The sequence below is a fragment of the Pangasianodon hypophthalmus genome, chromosome 7 (genome assembly GCF_027358585.1).
Source record: "Pangasianodon hypophthalmus isolate fPanHyp1 chromosome 7, fPanHyp1.pri, whole genome shotgun sequence".
Classification (NCBI taxonomy): domain Eukaryota; kingdom Metazoa; phylum Chordata; class Actinopteri; order Siluriformes; family Pangasiidae; genus Pangasianodon; species Pangasianodon hypophthalmus.
The window spans coordinates 10,619,845-10,630,776 of record NC_069716.1 but is presented as its reverse complement, the minus strand read 5'-3'; positions in this window follow the sequence as shown (position 1 = coordinate 10,630,776).

The window sequence follows — 10,932 nt, the reverse complement described above, 5'->3', positions numbered from 1 at the left end:
AAAATGTCAATCACTGACATAGGGGCAAAGATGAAGAAAATAAATATTGAAATTCCTCCCACACAGAGTGAGTGAGAAAAATGATATTTGTCCTTCAACTGTACTAATCGACATCCTGGTTACGCCCATTTCTGTGTCCTCAGTGGTTGAACTGGGAAAACAAATCACATATTTCACTAGATTTTTTTCACAGATCTTCTTGTAGTGTTCAAGCCTTTTCCAAAGGTTACAAATGAGATGTTGCACCAACCGATCCACTGCATTACAGATGAAAACTGAGTGGTTTTTTTTTTATAGCATAACTACCTCATCAGTGCCTGTGCATGTGCAATTTTATCTGCAAAAGGTTGCTGTGGCTTCGGATTTTCATTCCAACCAGGAGAAACCACACCTGATTCCACCTGTTTAATCAATTGTTCTTGGTCTTCAATCAATTATTAGGTGTGACTCCTGATTGGTGGAATTAAAACAGTCTTTGCAGATAAGATTGGACACTCCTGATTTACACTGAATGTAACTTATTGCTTTGACATGAAGAAAATCTTATATACTCTAGTACGTTGATATCTACATTTCAAATGAAATAACAGAATAACAGAAACACCACATAATGACACGAATCCAAAGAGGATGAATAAAGACCAATTTTATCATTAGCTTTTAACTGGGCTGATGGCACAATCCCTGCCTTTTAAACCTCCTCTCATGTAAAATATTGTTTTTTCAACAATAGAAAAAATGTTCGCTACTCTATAGTGTCTTTTTTTCACTAGATATTTGGTTTCTCCCATCTTCCAGTTGCAGTGAACTGTGTAAATGTGAAATTATGATGGTTCTGCCATCTATGAGGAGACGACTGAAAAATGTGTTGAAAATGGAACCCTACTCCCAGTGCTCTTTCTCCCATATTAATCACCTCCTTCAACCTGTGTGTCTGTCCCAAACTTGCATTGATCTGTCAGCCAACAGCTTCAGATCTGTAGGTGATGCTAATGTTAATGAGCAGCAGCAGTAGTGTGAGAAACATAGCAGCACCAAGTCTGCAGATTTCATTATTTGATCAGTATTGCAGCAGGCACGTCTGACCTGTGTGGATTTGCCAGGCGTAATTTGTCTGATGGTGCTGCTGCTGCTGCTTCTCTCACTCTTTCTCTCTTCCCCTCTCTCTTTCTCAGTCTATCACTTTGCTTGGCTTTGCTCTCTTGCCAAATTTTCCCTCTTCCTCTCACACTTCACTCACTCTCAACTCTTTTACTCCAACTCCTCTCTTTCTCTGTCTCTCCCTCTCTCTCTCTATTTCTCCCTGGCTGTGAGAAAAAGGAGGGAGCGTGGTGAAAAGGGAGATTGTGTGGAGCTGGGGTGCTGAAGATGTCAGCTGTCTCGGGGCTCAAGGGCGTCCAGAACAAAGGCGCTTTTCACCCCCTCTGAAATGTCCCTGGGCCCGGGCTCCCTTGTGCCATTCAGCCCCGGCTCTCAGCACCGAAAAATCATACCCCATTCAGGCCTGCAAATCAATTTCCTGATAAGCAGAGGGAGGATGAGGAGGTGGAGGAGGAGGAGGAGAAGGGGTGGTAGAAGGGGGCAATGGTGGGGTGCGTCAGGCTTCGGTTAATTGGGGAGCAGTGAGCAGATTGGGGATTTGAGGCTGTCTTTGTGTGCGTTTGTCAAATGGCTGAATCGGGCAATGCTAGCAGTGGCAAGTAACAGCGGCCAGATAACCAGTCAAAGGGCCAGAATAATACAGGAAGACGCCCTGTGGAAAAAAAACTCCACACATCCGAAATGGACTGCCTGATTCTCTCAGGAACCCCACAGGAAGGGCCCAGTCTCAAAAAGAAGGGTTGTTCCTGAAAACTAAAAAAAGGAGGACACAGCTTCAGACAGCTAAAGGAAATTAAATAAAGTACAGCAAACCCACAGCAGCTCCTTTTTCTATTTTTACTTATTTTTGTATGGTGACCTGGATGTTCCTGGACAAAAACTGAGTTAGTGGAAATTTGGCATGCAGAGATGAGATGACCAGATCAAGATTGTGAGAGTGACTGATGGTGTATGTTTGTAATGCAGGAAGCATGTATGTATGTATGAGAAAAGAGTAGGTGTAGAATAAAAAACCAGCAGAATGAGAATGAGTGCTTCATGTTCGCTAGTCGACAAAAATCCCTTGGTGCTACAATATAAATTACAATTTGTGCACGCAAATGTGGCACAAGACTACGGGGCCTGAGATTAAAATTCAATTTGTTATCGGCCAATAACAGAGTCTCTGTGAGCGCTCGCAGCCTTTTCCACAATCAGGTGCCACAGAGTGAGCAAAGTATTTTGTGCATAGATAATCTCACTGGTAACAAATAGTCCATGTGCTTGCCTCTCATCTGCCAAAGAATATGAATTACTGTCATTTAGGCATCTGATTGATATGAGCAAGTGCTCTTTCATTTGCATTTTAGGTTGGAAGATGGAGAAAGGTTAGCTTAGAGTTGTACAGTAATAGTTATTGTGCTGCAGTTTGTGTTTATGTTTGGCCTTTGTATCATTAGAGTGATGTGTTCTAATTTAACTTGTTAAAAGAATGTGGAAATTCCAGATTGGAATCAACATTCAGTGGATTTGCTGACTGAAGATACGACTAGTCAAGATCATGGTCGAGATCAGGGCTGTGTCTTTTTCTGTCTGTGTGTTTGCAATGGGTTATTGGGTGTTGGCACAGGACAGCAGCTGGGAGTTGAGCGCAGTTGGAGAGAAAAAGAGAGAGAAAGAGAGAGATAGAGGACCCTGGCTTGCTTCCCCAGCTTGAACGCAGAGAGCACAGTCAAGCATAGTAAACAGGATCCACCTTTCTGCTTGGCTAATTTTCCCTATTAAAACAGCACAGCAGGAGACCCAGCAGGGGAGGGGGGCTGAAACAAGGCTTATTTTTAAAAGTGTGTCTGACTATCTGTCTGTCTGCCTGTCTGTCTATTTGTCTGGAAGGAAGGATTTTGTCTAGTGGTCATGGTTTGAGCTAGACCAATATTTGGTGATATCAATTTTCCAACTACGCTTGTACAGCATTTGGAGCATCTTTTTCCATTGTACGACATTCCATTTTTTGACTTTTTATCTGTGATATTTGTGTCTTTCATTTGTTTGCAGAGTCATCTTTTTTCCCCCTGACTAATTTAATCAAATTCCAATTCCTCTCTGAACTGTGCCATAACTTAATCCCTGCTCCAATCTCTCTGACAAGAAAATCCAGTTTCTTAATGCATGAACACTCTCCTCTTTCTCTCAAAGGTTTTTCTCTCTCTCTCTCTCTGTCCTTCTCTCTTGCATCCCTCTCCCCCTCCACGGCTCACGGCTTTCTGGCTACCTGAGCATAACCCCTCCCTTTATTCTCTTACCCTCTCTCACATCTTTCTCTCTCTCTCCCTCCTTTGTCAAGTATTGCTATAGCTATAACTCAAACTATATATGTATATATATATATATATATATATATATATATATATATATATATATATATATATATATAGTTTGAGTTATAGCTATAGTTTGTGGCTTTACTAGCAGGGTGGCTCTGTAAAGGTCTGCAATCACGTATAGCACTATAAATAAAAGACATCTGTTTTAGGAAATGGTCAGAATGTACAGAACATATGAGTCTGCTTGCATTTGGTAGATGATCTTCTGTGTCACATAGGAGTTTGAGTTAAAATCCTGAAATGCTTTCTCCAAGCAGAAATGTTCATGACTGGTTCTGTCAGTTGACTAATCAAAACCAAGCTGAGGCAGGAGTTAAAGTAGTGGCAGATGCCACCAAGTATGAAAAGAAAAATAACTGATGATAAATGAGAAGGTCCTACTTTTAGATACATTATTAGATATATACATTTACATTATTAGGCATATTACCAGACTAATTAATTCATTCATCTTCAGTAACTGCTTTTTACTGGTCAGGATCACAGTTTATCCAGACCCTATCCCGGGAACATTGGGTGCGAGGTGGGAATACACCCTAGATCGGATCCCAGCCCATAGCAGGGCACCATGCACAAACGCACACACACACACACACACACACACACACACACACACACACACACACACACACTTCTTATCTAGCTAATGCTGATTCATTTAGATTTGGGTTAGAAAACTACCTAATTTTAGCTAACAGTGTTTTAACTACCTAATTTTAGATGACAATGTTTTAACATTAACAATATTTTGAAAAATGCTCTGCTCTGAGAACACCTTGAAACTTTAGGATATTTCTTTTTTTTTTGATACACCATTTTGTTTCCTTTTTTTTTTTTAAATTATTATTTTTTTAATAGGATAGCTGATGTATAACAATGCAACAATGTTAAACAATTAGGCTATTTTTGTGATTATTTATAGAGGTATACAGTAATATAACTTTCCACATTTCATTATTGCTACTGATCATGATCATGCATCTATCATTGCCTGAAATGTGTAACACTTCACAACCCCAAATATGTCCTGAGTATTCACTACACCAAGATTCATTAAACATACCCTGCTCATTTCGCTGTTTTCCTTCCTCTAACTGACCTAGTTGGACCTAATTCAGGCTTGTTAATTAGCTGACAAGTTGAATCACATTATTTGGAAGCAGGAAAAACACCTAAATGTGTGGGGCTGTGGTACTCCAGGACTAGGATTGAGTAAAACTGTACTAAACAATAATAATTTTCAGATGAATGTATAACACAGTGGTAGCACAGAAAGTTACAAAAACACTGTGGCCTTGATTTACTAAGAACCTAAGCAATAAGTAGTAATTTGTGTGTGCAATCAGATAAATATCCTCTGTAGTTAGTGGGCAAGTTGCGGGTAATTAAAGGGGAGTTGTGTGATTGAAACAAATTCAAAGTAGAGGAAACAACATGTAAAAGAGGATTTTGCATGTACTAATTGTTCTTAATAGCCATTGGTATAGGTCCAGATCTTAAAGAGACTTCTGATGATAAAACTGAAACTATAACATTGATTAAAGCAATGATACACATTGTAAACCTGTTCAAAATATGATATGAACCTAAAATAAACAAGCGTAGACATGAGTGGGTCCTGTTCATAAGGTATATGTAAATGTCCCTCTTCACAGGATCTGTTTAAATGCTGTTGGCAGCAGAGGTGCAAATGTGCAGTGAATATCTAATATGAAATCAAATTTTCTGCAGTAATAACAAACTAAAAAAGTTTCTGATTATTTAACAAATGGATAATTTCTGTAAATGTTATACCTGCCTTGTGGTCACAGGAATTTATGCAGGTGGATTGAATTGTCATTCCTCCATATCACTTTTATACATTGGAAAGAAATATTGCTTCTTCATGACCATGGTGAAACACACACCAATACTGCAGTATGGTACATAGACCTACACAAGGTGAAAATTCTCCACAGTACAAGACAAGTGCAAAATATACAATAAATACACAGGACAGTTAGTGCTAACCAGATAACAGGGCAATATTTGGATGGATTACATGGCATAGCTGAGAAAGAGCTGAACAGGTCTGTGCAGTGGTGTAGTGACAGCAGCACAGGAGTATAAAAAAGTACAAACAACTGTCTGTAAACAGTAGACTATCCAGCAATTTAACTGGAAAAACTCTCCCTGTAGCAGTGATGTGCTAGCAAAACCTGTCACAGTAGCAGTAAGATGAAATATGTGGCTAGTAGCAGCAACATCAGGGTAAATGTCTCAAAGCACCGTAATAAGCATTGACTCTGAGTGCATAATACAGTCCACAAGATAATGCTCTAATTTTAAATTGTAGCTCTATAGTCATGGTCAAAGCGTGTGTGATCATTATATGGTGAATGTTGGAAACTGTCTTGATTAGTCCAGGTGGGTGTTGGGAGGCAGTAGTGTATTGAGTAGTCTGACTTGCTTAGGGAAGAAACTGCTGCAGAGCCTGGTGGTGGTGGTGGTGGTGGCGGTGGCATGGATGCTTTGGTGCCTTCTGACAGACAACAGGAGGGTGAAGAATCCATGGAAAGGGTGGGAGGGGTCATCCACAATGCTGGTGGCCTTGTGGATGGAAGGAGGTATCAATGACACACAATCTGCTGTAGGTTCTTGAGGTCTGAGACAGTGCAGTTCACATACTAGACACTGAGAAAACTGGTCAGGATGCTCTGTAGAAACAGTCCCCTTTAAGAAATTGCTGAGGATGGAAGGAGGATGGTTTGATCTTCTCATCCTCCACTGCATGCTGCTGGGCTTTCTTGGCTAAGTATTTGGTGTTGAGTGTCCAGGTAATACCCTCTGTGATGTTCACACAAAGTAACCTGGACATTTTGACTTTCTCAACAGTTGCACCATGGATGTGCGATGGAGAGTGATCAACACAGGTTCTCCTGAAGTAAAAAATCATCTTTTGTTTGATCCACATTAAAAGATGTGGATCCTCTTTGTATGCTGATTTATCACTGTTGCTTGTGAAGCCTACCTCTATAGTATCTTCAGCAAACTTGTGTGATGATGTGATTTGAGCTGTGCTTTGAAGCACAGTCAAGAGTCAGCAGTGGACTGAGCACACAGCCCTGGGGAGCACCAGTGTTCAGTGTAGTGGTGCTGGAGTTGGTGTTTCTGATCCTGATGGACTGAAGTTCATTCCTAGAGATTTATTCATAGAGATTTATTCCTATAATACACTGTAAGATGATTGTGTTGAATGCTGGACTGAAATTACCTTGGCTTCTGGTCATCTTGTGTTTAAAAGATGTAATCCTCCACACATCCTTAGTAAATCAGATGTTTTTTGTGGGTGTTATTTAGTTTGCACATATTTTTACACACAAACCTTTAGTAAATCAGGGACGGTGTATGCTAAATTTATAATAAACAAAATGTCAGAAAACTAGTGTATGCTGTAACCTTTAATACAGCAGGATTATGTGAATGATATTTCTCATAGACCCCTATAGAGATAATTTAATATCATACCCTGCTACATAGCATGAAAGCATCTTTTTTTTCCTCCTTGGAAACTCTGGTTTAAAGATTTTCTCAGGTGATGGATATGTGTTAAGGCGACATGAGAAACTCATCTATGAAGAGGAGTGAAGACAACAAAGCAAGGCAAAATTGCAAGCTATACGCTTTCTTGCTAGCATGCAACGTATACTCTTACACACACACACACACACACACACACACACACACACACACACATAAACACCTTTGACTAATGAGGGGGAAAAAATACATGACATAACCAGAAACTCCTCGGCACTTTCTGGCTTACACTGCAGAAAAAAGAAAAAACAAGAGAAATAAATAAAGAAATGTGCCTAATCTGTTTTTAAATAAAGCTAACTTTTTGTAATCAATCCTGTACTTCGAAGGCTGTCAGTGATATATGACTTGTGTGCTTGTGTGCACCTCTTGGGCTGCTGCATCGCTTTTCATCCCGCCAGCTGAGCAGAATACTAATCGGGGGATAGAATTTATGTTGCGGCGTTATCGGAGCCTGGGTCTCTGGAGAACCCATGGAACACTGGCCTTGTGTGACAGGTTGGGGGTGGGATTGTGTTTGTGTTTGTGTTTGTGTGTGTGTGTGTGTGTGTGTGTGTGTGGTGGGGCCTGGTGGGGTACCCATGCAGTTGCACAATCAGAGGGATTGCAGGGATTACATTTAATAATTTATTTACATGGTGGGAGAATCTGTCAGTTGTATGCACAGCTTAAGGAGGGCTTGCACAGCTGAGGCTTTTTAATGCGCCGAGGCAGCTGAAGTCACGTAACACCACCTCATATCCAACTGTTTATTGTTGATGTGGCTGTGGTTTGTTGAACTGATCCTTAAGTGCACTATAAGGATGATTATACCTATCTTCAGTGGAATAGAATTATGGTTTGTATTTTCTAAGAGGAAATTTCTGATCTGAAGTGAAACTTCCCCTTTAAAGCCAATGACATGTCCAGGTCTGGGTTTAGCCATGGGAGTGGCAGAGGTTGGGGGAGGGGGTTGTTTGGGGCACACACCTAATTGAGTATAGGGCAAACTTGCATTTGTAGAATATCTTCAAATGCATTGATGATTTATTCCTTGGTGCAAATAAATGGTCACAATGAAATACACTTATGGTTTCATAGTCGCTCTGTAGTTACTAATACACAAGGGATTTGGTCAAAATGCTGCAGTGATTTAAATCAACATGAGTTGGATATAATTCATTAACTCTAAAATTGCACAGGAGAAATATATCGTTCACAGTTATGCAGTCATAGTTGAGAAGAAAATTGCGGTGACAGAGCTTTGTGGTGGCCACAACCCAGCCACAGTGAAACTTTTCAATAATCCCAAAATAGACATTTTTACTTTCAAGTATCATGAATTCAGGCTTTGGTTTTAGTAAATCTGATTTGAGTGTTTTATATCTTCACAAGCACACTTTAAATTCACTCGATGAAATGTAGAATTCCTACAGCGGTGAAGGCAACAGCGGATTAATCAAGTGCTAATATACAGTCAGGGCTGTGCTGGAGATGAACGGTGAAGTGTGTGGTCATTCTCTGCTACACAAGGTCAGCCAGTCAATAACTCAAGTGCATGTAGACTAGAGGTGACCAATGACTATGCATTCTGGGAGAGAAAGGACACATGTATTGCTACTTTGCACAAAAGCACACACACACAATCACGCCACTAGACAGCAAGGAAGAACATAGACACATATAAACACATTGTTACACATTAAAGAAGCACACACAATGATATATTATGCAGGCACACACACACATCGCTTAACGGTGAGGAAGCACACACAAAAGATTTTTTTGCCACATGGGTGGCACATACTTCTAGCGCACAGAATTGGGGCGACACCCCAATTTTGACCTCAAATCACTGAGAGATTTATTACTCTTTTGTAATTCTAGCAAATATAATGATATAATTTTTATATCTACCTCATCATATTTTAAATCGGCATTGCAGATATTTTGACCAAATCCCTTGAGTATTAGGGACTACAGAGCAACTATTGTCAATACAGTAATGCAAATAAGTGCCCATTTATTTTGACCAAGAACCAAACAGATATTCAGCAAATCCAGCAAGTACATTGTTAGATGGTACCACCTCATTTCTAAAATCATGAGCACACCAAAAAATTTTCTTGCATTTACCAGCAACATCTAGGGATCTAAAAGCTAGATCTGTTTTTTTTTCTTTTACATCATTTGACCATTTGAAAATGCTGTCTTCCCTTTACATTGTTGGAACGTTTCATGTCAAAGGGACCAATACCATTCGTTCATCTTCAGTAACAGCTTTATCCTGACCAGCGTTGAGGTGGATCGGGAGCCTATCCCAGGAACACTGGATACGAGGCAAGAACACACCCTGAGTGGGACTCCAGTCCATCACAGTGGACCAATACTGATGGACCACAAATTTTCCTGACCTGAATGAAGGTCCAGTCCAGCTCTCTACGTGGCTAACATTATTATTATAGTATTATCATTACTGAACTGAACTGCAATATGTTTATCATTACGTAAATGGCATGTTCAATACCATGCCTAACTATAGTATAGTTATAAAACTATACCTCTAACTCCTTTTGCAGCACTGTTGTTTAAAATAACTATAATGTTTTTCCCACTATGTGCATTGCCTTACTTCCAGTATTGCAGTGTGTCTTGTCTTGTATTGTTTCTCAATGCTTTTTACTACCTTTAGTATTGCGTCTGCAGTGTCCTGTCTCTTACTTTGTACTGCTGTGTTTTAATGTTCGTTGCATGGGAGAGAGCAATGATTAAGCTTTTCATTATTCTCTATTGGTATAATGGCAATAAAGTTGAATTGACTTGTCTGACACACCTGTGGTGATTCTTTCTAGTTGAACTGTCAAGTTGAAACCTTGAAACTACAAAGTGTGAAAACTGTAATTAAAAGTATAGTGTTAATTTATTTATTTTTTTTATTAAACAATAATGGATATTCTTATTTAGGCTTGTAATTCAAAGATTTAAAGGTTTGTTAACAGATGTTAAGAAAAGTTTTTTTTTCTCCCATAAAGTCACTATTTGGGACATATGAGGTTTTCTTACAACATCAGTGCATAACCCTTTGACCTCAGAGATGTGTTGTGACTGGTGAGGATTGAGATTGATTAGTTCCAGGTTTGCTGGCTCTCTGAGTACATCTGATGTTTTTCCTGAATTTCCATGTCCTGAATTTTAACAACTTGATTTTCTGTGACCTATGTAAACATAAAGTTAATATTTTTCCAATGATTTAATTTTTTTTTTTTACCTGATTTTTGAATTTAACTCCATAACCAATGAAGACAACAAATGAGGATTGCTTGAACTTATTGCTTACTTCATAAAATGGTTATTACCTTTCATAATAAATAACATAAAATTCAAAACTCTTTCATTTCATTATGTACATAAGCAATATATGAATATATATATAATCATTATACTCACCCCTGAAGGTTTTACTGTGTGCTGTGTCTAACAGATGTACACAAAGGAAAGGATCACATACCTTTTTAATGGTCCTTTAGCACCAACACAAAACTTAGCTTTTTATTATTAAGTTTTTAAGTTTTTAATTATTAAGTTTTCATAATTCAAGCACAAGGACTTTATAATGCCTAATTACATCACTGTGATGAATGGTTTCCAGTTTATGCTTAAATATGAATAGAAAAAAAGAATAAGGTTACAGGGCTTTTGACAGAATTCAGTGTGCACTGGAGGAGGGGATGGCAGCCAACCATCACGGCCTGTCAGATCACCGGCGCTCTAGCCATGGATGCAAATGAGTGGCTTGATTTGAGTCCTCAGATGGTGTGTGTGTGTGTGTGTGTGTGTGTGTCTACTCTGGGCTCTTTTTGAGGTGTCAGCTTCACTTCTTACATTCTCTGATGCCTGATGAGTCCCAGCA